This window comes from Thunnus maccoyii, chromosome 1 (assembly GCF_910596095.1).
Source record: "Thunnus maccoyii chromosome 1, fThuMac1.1, whole genome shotgun sequence".
NCBI classification, from domain to species: Eukaryota; Metazoa; Chordata; class Actinopteri; order Scombriformes; family Scombridae; genus Thunnus; species Thunnus maccoyii.
In genome coordinates this window covers 9020986-9034642 of record NC_056533.1, presented here as the reverse complement: position 1 = coordinate 9034642, position 13657 = coordinate 9020986, and the positions used below count along the sequence as shown (strand labels likewise).

Below are 13657 nucleotides of genomic sequence, written 5' to 3'. Positions count from 1 at the left end.
GAATTTACTATGTTGCCTGTCAGAAATAACTACTGGTGGCTACATCTCAACTTAAAATGTTCCTGAAACATGCTGGGACTCTTTGATGCTTTCAAAAATGGAGACAGAGCCACACTGACAGAGTGGACCGTTAATTCTCTACTCACAGGCAGCTCCTCAACTCCATCAAACAAGTTGGAATTAGAAATAAACACTTTTATTTTTGACATCTAAAAAAGCCATTCCTCCACTGATGGCCACTAACAACTCCTCTACTTTTAAGAATTCATGATTTAATTTCAATGCAATTTGATGAAAAATACACAAAAACAAAACAAGCATGTAACTACCATATGATTTTCTATATTTTTCAAACTTTGCAATTCACCTCCCATCATAAGATGTAGGACTTAGTTTACTTTATATTGGTAATGGTGCAGTGGCTTTAAGATATGTGAACATATAGTATGTATTAAAATTAAGAAGAATAACTGCCTGGCAAAGTCCTGTCAGTGTTAACACCTCTCCAGCGTGGGACTCGGGGAGGCCGTGTGTAACTTTATGATCAATCTGATATTCACATCCACTTCACACAGCCAGGTGAGCGGAGGTGAGCTCTGTCAAACTCTCTTGTTTCATTCTTTACACAACTATTTCTGTCACTTTCCATGTTTACAACTGAATGCTGCACTATCCCTACACCTCCAGGAGAAACTGTCTGAAAATGTGGCCACTATTATCACATCTCACCCCTCTCTATGATGGCCTTCTTTTCACGTGCACATTCGAATGTGGAAGTTCAGAACAGCTGTACACACTTTTGCCTTCTGATGTGGTCATACGACAGGTCGTACTATTTCTTTTTGAGTATACCAGCCCTTGGGTAAGGTTGGGGAAAGATTTTGGTTACAGTGAATAAAACATTAATTGCAGGTCTGTGATGGAACATAAACTCTGGTATCAGAGTCCATCTGAGATGTCCATCCATGATCCTAACCTCCACACCTTTACCTTTTCCACCTCGCTACATACAGTATAAGACACACAACTTTCCTCATTGGCACAGGATGTACATCGTAAGCTACAGAATTGTCCAATATTCATGTAATTTCCAGTGACACTGGGTTGGCATTTTTCAATCTGATGCCCAATCAACAGGATAACATCATCACTTTCTACAAATTTGTTCATGTGACCATTTTCTGATCTGCTGCTGCAGTGGTTAGGTTTTGGTTAGGTTTTGGCCAAAGAACTATCTGGGTACAGTTCAAAGAAGGTTGTGATCATGCTTAAAAGAAACCAACTTTGACTTTTGGTTGGAAACGAAATGCGAGTCCCATTGACTCATCCTGCTACCCCAACCTCAGTCTATGAGGTTTTGAAAAAAAAACAACAACAATGCTACTTCCACCTTTGGTGCAGACAGACCAGTCAAAATTCATGAGACTACTAGAGGTTCTTGTCAGGTTAGTGTAAACGTAGGTCATTATAGGCATTTTAACAAACTAGAAATGTTGCTGTTTTCGTGTGAGCACTGTCAGTATCAACATGCTCTCACAAACCCTGCTTTAAAACAAGGTCAGGTATGGCCACATTTAAATATCCACAGACAACTGAGTATCCTCTACGTCATATGGATCATTGTCAATTCTGATGGCCTTTAACTTTCTTGAGATATATGTTAATTTTCCTCCCTGACAGAGCAACCACCTGCTGGTTTGTCTGGCCAGTCAGTGGTAATGAGGAGGTTGGTATCACATGAAAAAATGGTTTCAACACATACCCTGTACTCTCTATCCATCTGCATGGCGCCTGTTGGATTATCTCTGCCAGCAGCCACCTCACGTCACTGTTAATACTAAGTTAAGCAAATGCATATTTCTTCCGAGCAGCACTCTTTCATTTCATGAACGACAGCATTAGTTTGTCAGCATTTTGATGCTCTCCTCAGGCTGGGATTTAACTGAGGGATTAGATGTTACATTCACTTGTTGTGACTAACTTCATCTTTCCTTCAGGTGAAAATGAAGTGCTTCATCAAATGTCCGCACCAGAGCCCTTTTTCACAACATTACCAACTATAATATCAAGTGCACAAGTGTGACATGAAATGACATATTACATTCACATGATATTTTAGGGATTTACAAGGGTGACTGATAGAGAAGTCATGCATTTCGTGACAAGCTTGTTGCAGTGCCTCTGAGAAAAAATAGTCAGAAATATTAAAGACACTTTCATTTTTTAGCCCCGGAAAGATGATTACAGTCAGGTCTTACAAGAAGTCGTATGAGATATTTGAGTTTAATGTTATAAAATTTAATTCAGCATACAGAATCTGATAAAGAACAGGCTGCAGTGACGGATGTCTGTCTCTCACAGTACTTGAGTACCCTGCTACCCTTATCAGCAATAAGAGGAGCATTAACATGATAAAAGACTCCCATCTGCACAACAAAGTGTGCAGCTGTGATACAACACTACAATCTACACATTGTCATGTCAAAGACCTCCAAATGCACATATTAGATCAAAGATGCCATCTTGAAACAGATTCAGCCCATGTGGGAATGTTTTTGCTATTATTTAGCACTGATTTATGGAGCTGTCCCGTCTCTGAACACATGTTTTTTAAAAGCTTTCTAGATCAATCATACATGTGCTGTAACTGGCTAAAGGTGTTGTTCTAGGCCACTGGGCCCTGCAGTCACCATCTGTTTGGTTTCTTCTTACCCTCTTTGCAGTTTATTCGATGAAATAAGCCTGCGCCCTTTACAGTGACAGTATATCTATGTAGAACTTGACTCATACTTACAGATTAACACAGATGGCTTAATGCTGTGAAAAAAAGAAAAAATAACATAATCTCTTCCTTTCAATGAATTAAAAAAGGATACTGCTTTAAGAACCATCTGGCTGAATCGAGGCTGTTGATGATGACTATCTATAACTAATCACCCATCAGTTTTGTATGTAACCAGGTCACAAAGAGTTAACAACATAGAAGTGCCTTAGCCAATCAGAAAACAGGTCCACAACACTTAAGGCAAAATTTCTTTTTCTAGGATGGCAACGGAATAACCCGCCCTACTCTGCCTCACTCTGCCTCTGATTGGCTAGAACTCATTACCGTCATTGGATAGGTTGGTTCGGTTCAAGCATGAGGATTGAGATGGTTTAACCTGACTTGTCAGATGGTTTATTACACGGAACCACTGGAGTCTTCCTTGGAAACTGTTTGGAAAAGGGCAGACACTTTCAAAACTATTTGGCAGGTGATTGAATGAACCATCTGTCTGTCACCATCTATCACGTCCATCTTACCTTGCAAGGCAGCTGGATTCTCGAGATCACGCAAGAATCCTCATATGTGGGAAATGACTCCGAAAATATGAAATATTTTAAAAATGCCAAAATACACTGGAGGGGGGCTTTAAGCGATGAACAGTGCAATTAGCCAACTGTTTAAGAGCTCAACTAAAGTAAAGCTGTTTACTGGAAAGAATATAAAAACATGACATATACAGTGTTTAATTACTCCACGTTTTCTGTGGTTGGTAAAACTACTGAACTGTTAAATTTTGAAGCATCACATTAAGTTATGTCTTGTCGGGTATTTTATTTCATTGGTATAGTGATTTTGAATTTTGAAGAACAGAGACATAAGAATATAGTGTTTCAAGTTTACACTGTTTAGTTTGTAATTCATATAATGTTTTGCTTTAATTTAAAGACTATATACAACGTTGAGATAAAATAGAAATTTAGTTTTGCTTTACTAAGAAATGTATTTACTGTAACGGTTATTTAAAATATGTTGATTGTACAATTTACACATATATATTTTGTTGAAGTTAAAGGGATTAAAAATTCCTGATAAATCAGAAAGGCAATTGACTAATGAATCAATGACTGCAGGTCAGGTTTTTTAAATTGATCTGAAGTTGATGGCGAGCCAACCCAGACAACGCCTCTCCTGCCACTGCAGTAGGATAAACATCAACTGCACAAGCCCAGCACCACTCTTACACTCTACTCCCAGCACCATTTGCACAACCGCAGATCCCAGACTTTGACTTTAGACCTTTTTGACTTGGCTTGGAAAAGACACCTTCTTCATTCTTCTTCAACGCATTCTCTGTGCCTGCGGAAGGACTGAGTTGTAATCAGGCCTGCACGATATGAGGAAAATCTGCAGTGTGCGATAACATTATTCAATACTGGGATGACAATATGACTTGTGATAAATAATAAATATTATAAGCCAACTTCAATTTCACACCATTACTGTCATTATCTGTTGTTTTTATGTGTTTGTAAAACCAAGTTAACCAATTTAAAAACAAACAAACAAATATTGAAGTGTACATATTAGCTATACAGTTCCTGTCTTCCTGCTTTAAGGTACACTGCTAACATAGACACCCAAATACTGAATAGCCTACGCCCACTGAATAAAGAAATGAAATAAATTATTTCGAACATGCTTTTGTTGAACATGAATACCCAACCAGTTAAACACAACATTAATTTAAATAAGACATTATAACTATAAGAAATTTAACTTTAATTTCCCCTGCGCCCTTTAAAATATTTTCTTCAAAACTCAACAAATGTTAGTTAATAACCTGACTGTTTCCTCTCAGATTTTTTTCAGGGGGTTGGTAGGCCCCGAAACTACTAGTTATGTCGCAGGGTGGGCATGTCACAGATATGGATAAGTGGTGTCAACAGTTGACATAGAGTAGTAAGCAGTAACCAACCAGCAGTAAGGTGGTTGTCTGTATCTGTGTTTTTCTCTACACTGAGCCGAAATTAAACGAGTCCACATAAATTAGGTAAATAAATATCAACATTTTTTATTTACAACACATAAATAAGTGTAAGCCTTATGGATGATAGATGGACTAATCAGTCTCTATTTTAAAAACAAATCTCGATTCTCACAGTGTCTATATGGTCCTTAATATAGATCACTGTTTGTAATATAACAAAATAACTACACTGACTTATGGGGAATTAATTAATCAAACTTAAAGCCAAATCAAGACAACAGTTTCACTGATAAATGAATCAGTCAGATGAATGATGAATCAGCATTTTGTGTTTCATAATAACTGAAACTGAAATCTGTCAATTTTAGTGCTGTTTACAACAGTTACTGAGGTCAACAACGTTTTAACAGCTTAAGTAAACATTGTCTTAATAGAGTTGTTGAGTAGTGTTAGTGCCTGTATTCAAAGATCTGTAAGTCCTTTTAAAGCAGGTTTTAATCTTGTTCTTTGACATTTGTTTGTTTAGATGTCCTTTAGTTTATAAGTGGATAACAGATTGTGCTTTTAAAAATATTTACCAGAACAGTAATTCATCTAGATACAGGTGAAAGTCAGATCTTACCGTTTTTTCTGCCTCCTGGTTTGAATGTGTTCATGTCTCTGCTGGGGCTGCTTCACATGTTTCTCCTTCCTTCTTAAACTTTTTCTTTTAATCTTGAATCAGTTGCACCTTTATGTTCTCCTTGTTTTTCTTTCAATACCATTAACATTACATCCTGCAATTCTAGCTCACTTCTGTCTCCTCTCTCCTGATTCCTTCACTTGCTCTGAAAATATAAAATACCTTCCTTTAAAAAATCTGAGTGAGCATAAAGCAGAACTTTAACTTGTATGGTGTTAATTACACTAATTGTGGACAAATGACAATCTGTCTGAATGCATCAGCAGTCAAGTTATCCAAACTATGAGGCTACATTAACATTACTGTCATGTTAAGCAGCAGCAGCAGATAAACTGGATGGTTAAAACAACACTAATGTCAATTTAAAAAAAAAAACTTTAGCTCCAGTTAGGAGTTTTTGCTAGCTACTTACTTTGTTGTATTTTGTCAAACAGATTATTATTTGATGCCGCACATGTCTGTTAATGTTATATATGATCCTCTGAACTCTTCCTCTGTCTCATGAAAGCGGCTCCAGTCTGCCTGCTGGCTTCAGCACGGAGGGTTCGTTTGTTTTGAAACCTGTGTAACACGACTGGGCAGTGGTTTGTTGGTCCGTGTTAACAGTAACAGCCATCTCCATGTCACATCTCTCAGTCTATGGTATACCTGTAAATAAAATTATTTTTCTTATTCATTGCATTTCAGGCAGTCTTTTGCGATGTGCTTATCGTGCATTTTTGTTAGCAAGTTTGTCAGCATTTTAGCCACTCTAATGGCAACAAATGTTGAGGCTACTATCCGTTCCTGCAAGCTATTTCATCTTTACAAGCAAGGAAATGGGTATGAGCCTGCAATGTATGTGCTGCTGATGAGCCTTCTTTAATGGGTCCAACAACAGCCATATGCTGGTTCATCTATCATCTGCAGCCCTGCCTGACCGTTCTGACAGCCTCCAGAGTGAGACTGCTGTTTAACCTGCAGACCTGCTGTTTAAAACCTCGAGTGGACGTAATTAGCTGCCCTGACTGTCTCTTCTTCCTTTACTTCACCCTTCTCCCCCTGTTTCAATTCTCAAACCTTTTCTTGCTCAAACCTCTATTAAAGGATAAGGCTTGCAGTATTCTGTATTTTTGTTTTTGTCAGCAAACCCCAAAGTACAAGGCTGTGTCAGAAGTCACTCCATCATTCACTCATGTATTATTCCCTCTATAACACACATGAAATAATTTACTCTATTGTGAGCAGTAATTTCAGAGACTTATGAATCATCATCACTTACAGGTGTAGTGTTGCACAACACACATCTACAAAATGCTGCACGTTGCATCGTGGGATTATTAGTAGTAGTGTCCATGGAATTTGGCATACTTTTTACGTTGTGGCATGTGGCATTGTGGCCATTGTGGCATGTAGTATATGTGTCAGGCACTCTAATAAAATTGAATCCAGAACCTTGAATCCAGTGGACCTTGTTTACACAGCTTGAGGACCTTGATTTCGCAGATGACCTTGCACTAGTCTCTGAAAACCACACACACATGCAACAGAAGACAAATAGGCTACAGACTAATAGTGACCAGCTTGGACTCAAGATCAACACCGGAAAAACCAAGACAATGAGGTTAAATCTGAAAACACATGATCCAATCACACTCAGGGGAGAGGCCATAGAGGACGTGGAGCATTTTACCTACCTGGGGAGTAACATCAGCAAGGATGGAGGAGCAGACAGGGACATTGAGGCACGCATCAGCAAAGCACAGGTAGCATTCAAGATACTCAGGCCAATCTGGTTGTCCAAGCAACTCTCCAACAACACCAAGCTACGGATCTTCAATACCAATGTGAAGACTGTCCTGCTCTATGGCTCTGAAACATGGAAGACTACCGAGGGCCTCACAAGCAAGATCCAAGTGTTTGTTAACAAATGCCTGCGCTACATCCTCAAGCTGTGGTGGCCCATCAAAACCACAAATGTGGAGGATAACAAACCAGGAAAGCATAGCTACCACCATCAAAAGGAGAAAGTGGAACTGGATAGGGCATACCCTGAGGAAGGACTCAATCAACATCACTAGACAGGCTTTGGGTTACAACCCGCAGGGGAAGAGGAAAGCCGGTAGGCCAAGAAACGTTCCACACTCCAAGACCTGAAGAACATCGGAGTGAGCTGGCAAGAAGCAAAGGCCCGGGCCCAGAAGAGAGTGAGATGGAGAGCTCTGGTGGACGCCCTATGCCCCTCAACGTGGGTAAAGAGGATTAAGTCAAGTAAGTCACTCAAATAAAATGGCAGACAGTTAATATAATTTATGATGCAGCATATAGGGAGTGACTTCTGACATAGCTCAAACTATCTAGTTTTCCATCCAAATGTAACACGAATTTTAATCAAATTTTCAGGAAATCAGCAAAGAAAATTCAAATTACTTCATGTTTTCATCCACTGCCATTATGTGAATATTAGGAGTTGGGTAAGCCAGATAAACTTGTGGTGCTAATTTTCCAGTCTGGAGCCATTTAACCAATGCAGAAGAGGAGGGAGCAACCATAATTGAAAGAGCACCAGTCAAACTTCAAACAGTGAAAAATAATGAAGAGAACATGATGGAAATATAGCATTCAGTGGACGATTACGTCACATGCACAGTGTACATAATTTGTTTGTCGGTTTCCACTTAGTTGCATTTTGCTTTTATTCATACACCAACTTTTCCACCTTGAGTGTAGAAACTTTTTATGCAATATTTCAATAATTTTTTTATTTTTCTGTGTTTACACTTTAATGTGAAAATGTGAATAAAAACAAGTGGATGTAAACTCACCAAGTGTTTTAGCCCATCTCTCAATACTTTCCAGCTTCCCTATCCTGTTTGTGGCATTCAGCCCCAAATCTATTGGTTCCTGAATATGTAAATCTTCAAAAAGTGCTCATATATATATGCTTTCATTTTTACATGAGAGCTTAATAATTTCCAAAAACAGCTGTGCACTGTAGTTTATAGCAAACAATACTAAAACAGGAGTAAACAGTGTGTTTGTGACTTCTTTTTGCTGCAGATTAATACACATTTGGTGTGTGAGTAAGTATATACTGCACCACTGGAGTATGTGGGAATGCCCCAATATAAACTCCAGTGCCTGTGCTCTTTTTTATGAAGGAACATGTCACCCAGTGCAACAATGTGGCTCATTGATCTGTTTTTAATGATTTTTAGACAACAGTGGAGTCTATGACACAGAGAAATAAGATATATCAGACTTTGGATACACACACAATATTATAAATAAAATATAATAGATCAACAGTAGACTGCTGTTGGTTTTGGTTTTTAATGGGATTTCATTACAATAAGAAAAAATATCACCAGACATACTCTTTAAAATTAGGTATGATTTAACCTGCACAAACTATAAAACACAAATGGCACTCTTCAACATTTTTCATATTACTGTAATAAATGTCATGTCATGTTACTGTAATACATTTGCAAATGAAAGTAGAAGAGACCTTATGAGTTTGTAAAAAAAATACTCAGGCTTAAGAAAGAAAAGCAAGATGAAAAACAAAGATTTTAATTAGCAGTTTAAGAGGAACTTAATGTCACAGCAGTCAACCAAATTAATTAAAACCTCATCGTTATCCTCTGGGCTGCACAGTGTCATCATGTGGCTTCTGCTAATTTATACAATCAATTACTTTGATTTAGCATTTATGTTTGTCACTTTTGATACCCATAAATACTAAGTCACTGTCACAGCACGAAAGGATCCCTGACCATCTTATTATCACTTTCTTGCATTGTTGGGATCCAGGACTTTATTCTGCTGGAGAACTGTTACTCTGGTGAAGGGATTCAGATGGATGCTTTAAATGTGAGTGTAAAAACTGAAACCTGAAACCAAAACAAGCTACATGCTCAGTGGATTTTAATGAAAGCCACAATTTAGTGTGCATGTAATTGCTGTGATTATGTGGTGATTGCGTTATGTAGATTACACACCTGTTATGAGCCCCCCACTGGCAATTTGTATTTGACTGAGAGATGGAAATTATTGTCTGACTTTGATTCAGGTTTAGTTAACTTTCTTTGTAAGACACTCAGGGATGGGCATTCAGAAATTGTGGGGTGTTTGAAAATTAGAATAAGATAACCTCCAAAGGAGGGATCTGTCAGTGCTTACTCCTGATTCCACCTCTCCTGTTTTCTGTGAAATATTACTGTTGGAGCCGTGAGTTTGCGTTTAGATTTTGTGCATTTGCAGCTACTTCCTAGATTGAATTACAATGAATGCAAGAACAGAAAATTCTAAAGCAAAATATGTTTCGGTTCCAAGATTATGATGGATGAGGGCAGTGAAGGACGACAGTAAGTAACCTGACAATGTTCCTGTGATAGATATAGGAAATAAATATAAGGAAACAGAGCAAAGCAGAAAGGTAGTTAAACTGTTTCTTCACGGAGTTGAAAGAAGGAGGAAGATGTGGGTGGGGATATAAGATTCAGTGCGGTGATTCACTGGATTGCTGACCCAGTTTGGAAGAACTTCAGAATGGCTTTCCACAATTCATCCTGACAACCAACACACAATGACCAGCCCTGAACTGGTCATAGTGATGGTTGTTAGAGTTGTAAGTGTAATAATGTTCTTTGTCTCTGGGTTATGATGCATGGAGCGAGGCCAGGCACAAAAAAATACACATACACACACTCAGTCACACACAAGATTTTATTAAGAGGTCCTTAAACAAACAGTCGGTCAGGGAAGACCTGAAAAAAGTCCAGTTTCCAGTCTGTTGTTCAGTATCTGTTTTGCCAGTCCAAGTAGATTTTTCTGTCAAGCTTTGTGTGTGTGCTATAGCAGGAAGCCCAGTATAAGAGCACAATATTGCTGATGGTATACAGACTATTTGGCTGCACACTGTGGACTGTGAGGCACTCTTATCGTCCAGTCCATAGCTGCCACTTTAAAGACTGTATGTCATGGTGAGTATAAAGCCCCAGTCAGGTTAGAAAGTGGAATTTTGGTGATGTCATGACTACTTGTAAGGTTAGCTAGCTCGGTTGCTAAATGAACAATAAGTTAATGATTATTCAAGAGATATATTAGGCATATCAACTGCTTTCTGAAAGATGACTACATGCTGCATCTCTATAATGAAAGAGCTTATTCTCTGGCAGAGCAGGGTTATAAAAACATTGAATGGTGCAACACAACTAGCAAGATAGATCCTTCCTTTTTGGACTCTGAGTCCTCATTCCCTCAAAGTTCAGTTGTGCAAAAATAGTTTCCCATTGGTTGATGGCACAAATTTGCATGTTAAAGTTCCCCAAAGTTGAAAAGTTACTGAATGTAGCAATTCCACTGAAATGCATTGACATTGTTCCTGTCTTTAGTGCCGCCCCCTCTGTAAATCTTCAAATAATTCGTTGCTTGTATTCCTCATTTGTCAGAGGGTGAAACTAGTAAAAGCAATTGACGAAGATGATCTAATAAGAGAAACTCACAGAAAAATGAATGATTCAGTTACGTAATTGAGTATACTTTTAAAGTGTTGGCTCATGAATAATCGTTAGCTAGTATAAGTATAATCTTTGGTCAGTAAGAAGGCTGAGCTGAAGCCCAGCGCATGTCATTAAATACATTACTTGGAACTTTTGCCTCTTTGCACAAAATAAACATATTGTATCAGATCTGAAACTTTCTTAAAAAAAAAAAGCAGAAACAGCCCTGTGTGTATTTGCTGGGAAAAATCCTGAGAGAGTTGAGCACTCAGTGCACTTGGTTAACATAATTCGATCTCAAAAGAAAGAAAACAGAAGGGCATATGGTAGAGAAGGAAAGAAATTAATTGAGGAGAGAAACAAACGGCATTAGACTGTCAAAAATACAAAATACAAAGATGTTAGTAGATACAAAGAAAAAGAGAGTATGGGAGTTCAGGGGAATTGCAGAGTGCTGTTTACTCTCTCTGCCGTAAGGGCATGATGAAATATTGAAATATTGAACCAGATATTTTGCATGGCCAACAGGCTTTCATCAGTGCAGAATCTGTTCTCTGTAATGAGGCCAGAGTTAGTCCTCCTATGGTGAAATGAAGACAGGAACACAAGAAGGATAGAACTGCACCAGGCATGATGGTCCTATATGCTGTTAGGTCTTCTGTTGCTCTTCGCAGGTGTGTTCAGTCCAGGATCTTGGCATGATGGCTGACTTTGTGGACAAAAGAAAAGCAACAGTTCTCTATGCCGGCAATGTAAGACAATTTTGTTTTTTTACAAAATGGAAACATTTCTTATCATCATTTATTAATGACTATGATCAAACCCACTCATTAGCTTAATTCCCTCACTTGACATTTCCCTGCCACAAACAGAACACCACCAAACAAGCTGGTTGCTACTGTAATGGGCTATTGTGCATCTTTGGATATACTACAGCAGTCCACCCTTGCACTCACCTCTCTCACCAGGTCTGAATATGATTATGTGAATATGTGCATAATCATATGTGATTACAGCCAGAGAGCAGGGGGGGTCTGCTGGTGAGCGGATGGGGCCTTCTTTTTTTTACAAACTTTATTTATAGATTTTATATATAATACAAAATTGTGCACAAAGATATTGCATCAACAGTGCTATTTCAGACAACAGACAGAAATAAAAAGGAAAATGTGCCTGAGGGATAGGGCCTTTGCATAATGTCCCAGAGCATGTAGCACAGGTGACAAAGCCAGTCATTTAAAATGGACAGAGCTGCAGTTCACACCACGGGAGTGCATGATATGGATGCAGGCTGCATAGCAAGAAAGATGGATGAGGCCTCATTAAGACCTCTCCTGTTATGCACCGGCTACCACAATAAATGAACCATATTCTGTCATAATACAAATAATAATGCTTTGTCCCCATTCTCCCCCTCGAACGCAGCTCCTTGTTTCAGAGTTGGCTTCAGTTTGGAGAATCCTCCTTGAAAAAGAGTCATTGGTGGTTAAATTACTCTTGTAAGGTACAGGACTTAATCATGAAAAATTACACATCATGAAAAGTTAACAGCAAAATAAAAACACAGTCTGAAAACAAGTATGTGGATGACCACTGCTTCTAATGTTGCATTTCTATCTGCTGTTCATTTTTTTGAGCTATTCACAAAGTGTTATTAGCCTCAGTGCCGGGTGCAGTGGTGAAAAATCTCCATTTGAGAAGTCGTCTTTTGAAACTGTTTGGAAAAGGGCAGGCACTTTCAAACAACAAAGGTAGGTGATTGGATGATCTGTCTATCATCGTCTTACCTTGCGAGGCAGCTGGATTCATGAGATCACGCGAGAATCCTAATTGGACGCTGATTGGTCTGAACTTGAAGCCTGATGAGATGAATTCTCGCGTGATCTTGTGATGTCGCAAATCCAGCTTCCTCGCAAGGTAATGAGTCTTCCACTAAGACGCATTTAATATGCAATATTTCAAGTGTATTGAATCATAATTAAAAGAGGACAATGGTTAGCAGTAATAGCACATACAGCACTCATACAGTAAATACACCTTTGAAAAAAAAATAAGAGAGGAGCCTTTCATAAATAGTTTATAAGATAATACATAAAACATAGGACAAAAGGAATAAACAGGACATTATGCGTTAACAAGTGTACTCAGTAAAAATTTTAAATCAGTTCTAAAATTGTTAGATGGTGTAGAGAGGCTAAAACAGGAATATGCTCACAGACTTTCAAAGCTTGTTAGAAGCCTTGCATTTTGCCGACATTCTGGACAAGCTGCAGCATGGAGACCAGTCTTTGATTTATCCCAGAGTGTAGTCATATAAACAAGATGGGATAAAAATGTGGATAACTGTCTCAATGTTTGCAAAAGAAACAAAAAAGACATTATTTTCAGCAGCAGAAAACGAAAATGAACAACCAGATTTACTCAAAGCAGAGGTTGGATGTGTGTTTTTATCAAGCAGCTTAGTATAAGCAAGCATGTAGTATAAGCATTATCAAAAGAGTCAGTGTGTTCAAAGTTTAGTGAGACAAAAGAACAAAGAGGCTTGTTGTTTGTTGAATTGCTGGTTTAAGCAGAGCAGAGCACCAGCTATATGTCCGCTGCAAAGCAATTGTGTAAGATTCTGTGTTTAAAAATGATTTTGCCAGAGGAGGCATGTTATACAGAAGACAAAAAAAATGGGGCTGAGAATTGTTTCTCAGGGAATTGCTTTTAGAAGCAATTTTTAGAAGCTAAAG

The 13657-nt window shown here is 38.4% G+C and overlaps 1 long non-coding RNA gene across 1 annotated transcript; it reads left to right on the top strand.

Moving 5' to 3' along the window:
- Positions 1-11364: 11364 nt before the first annotated feature.
- Positions 11365-12651, top strand: LOC121902047. The gene is made up of 3 exons (XR_006097447.1): positions 11365-11674; positions 12348-12426; positions 12560-12651. It is a non-coding gene; the product is annotated as an uncharacterized LOC121902047 (long non-coding RNA).
- The last annotated feature ends 1006 nt before the right edge of the window (positions 12652-13657 follow it).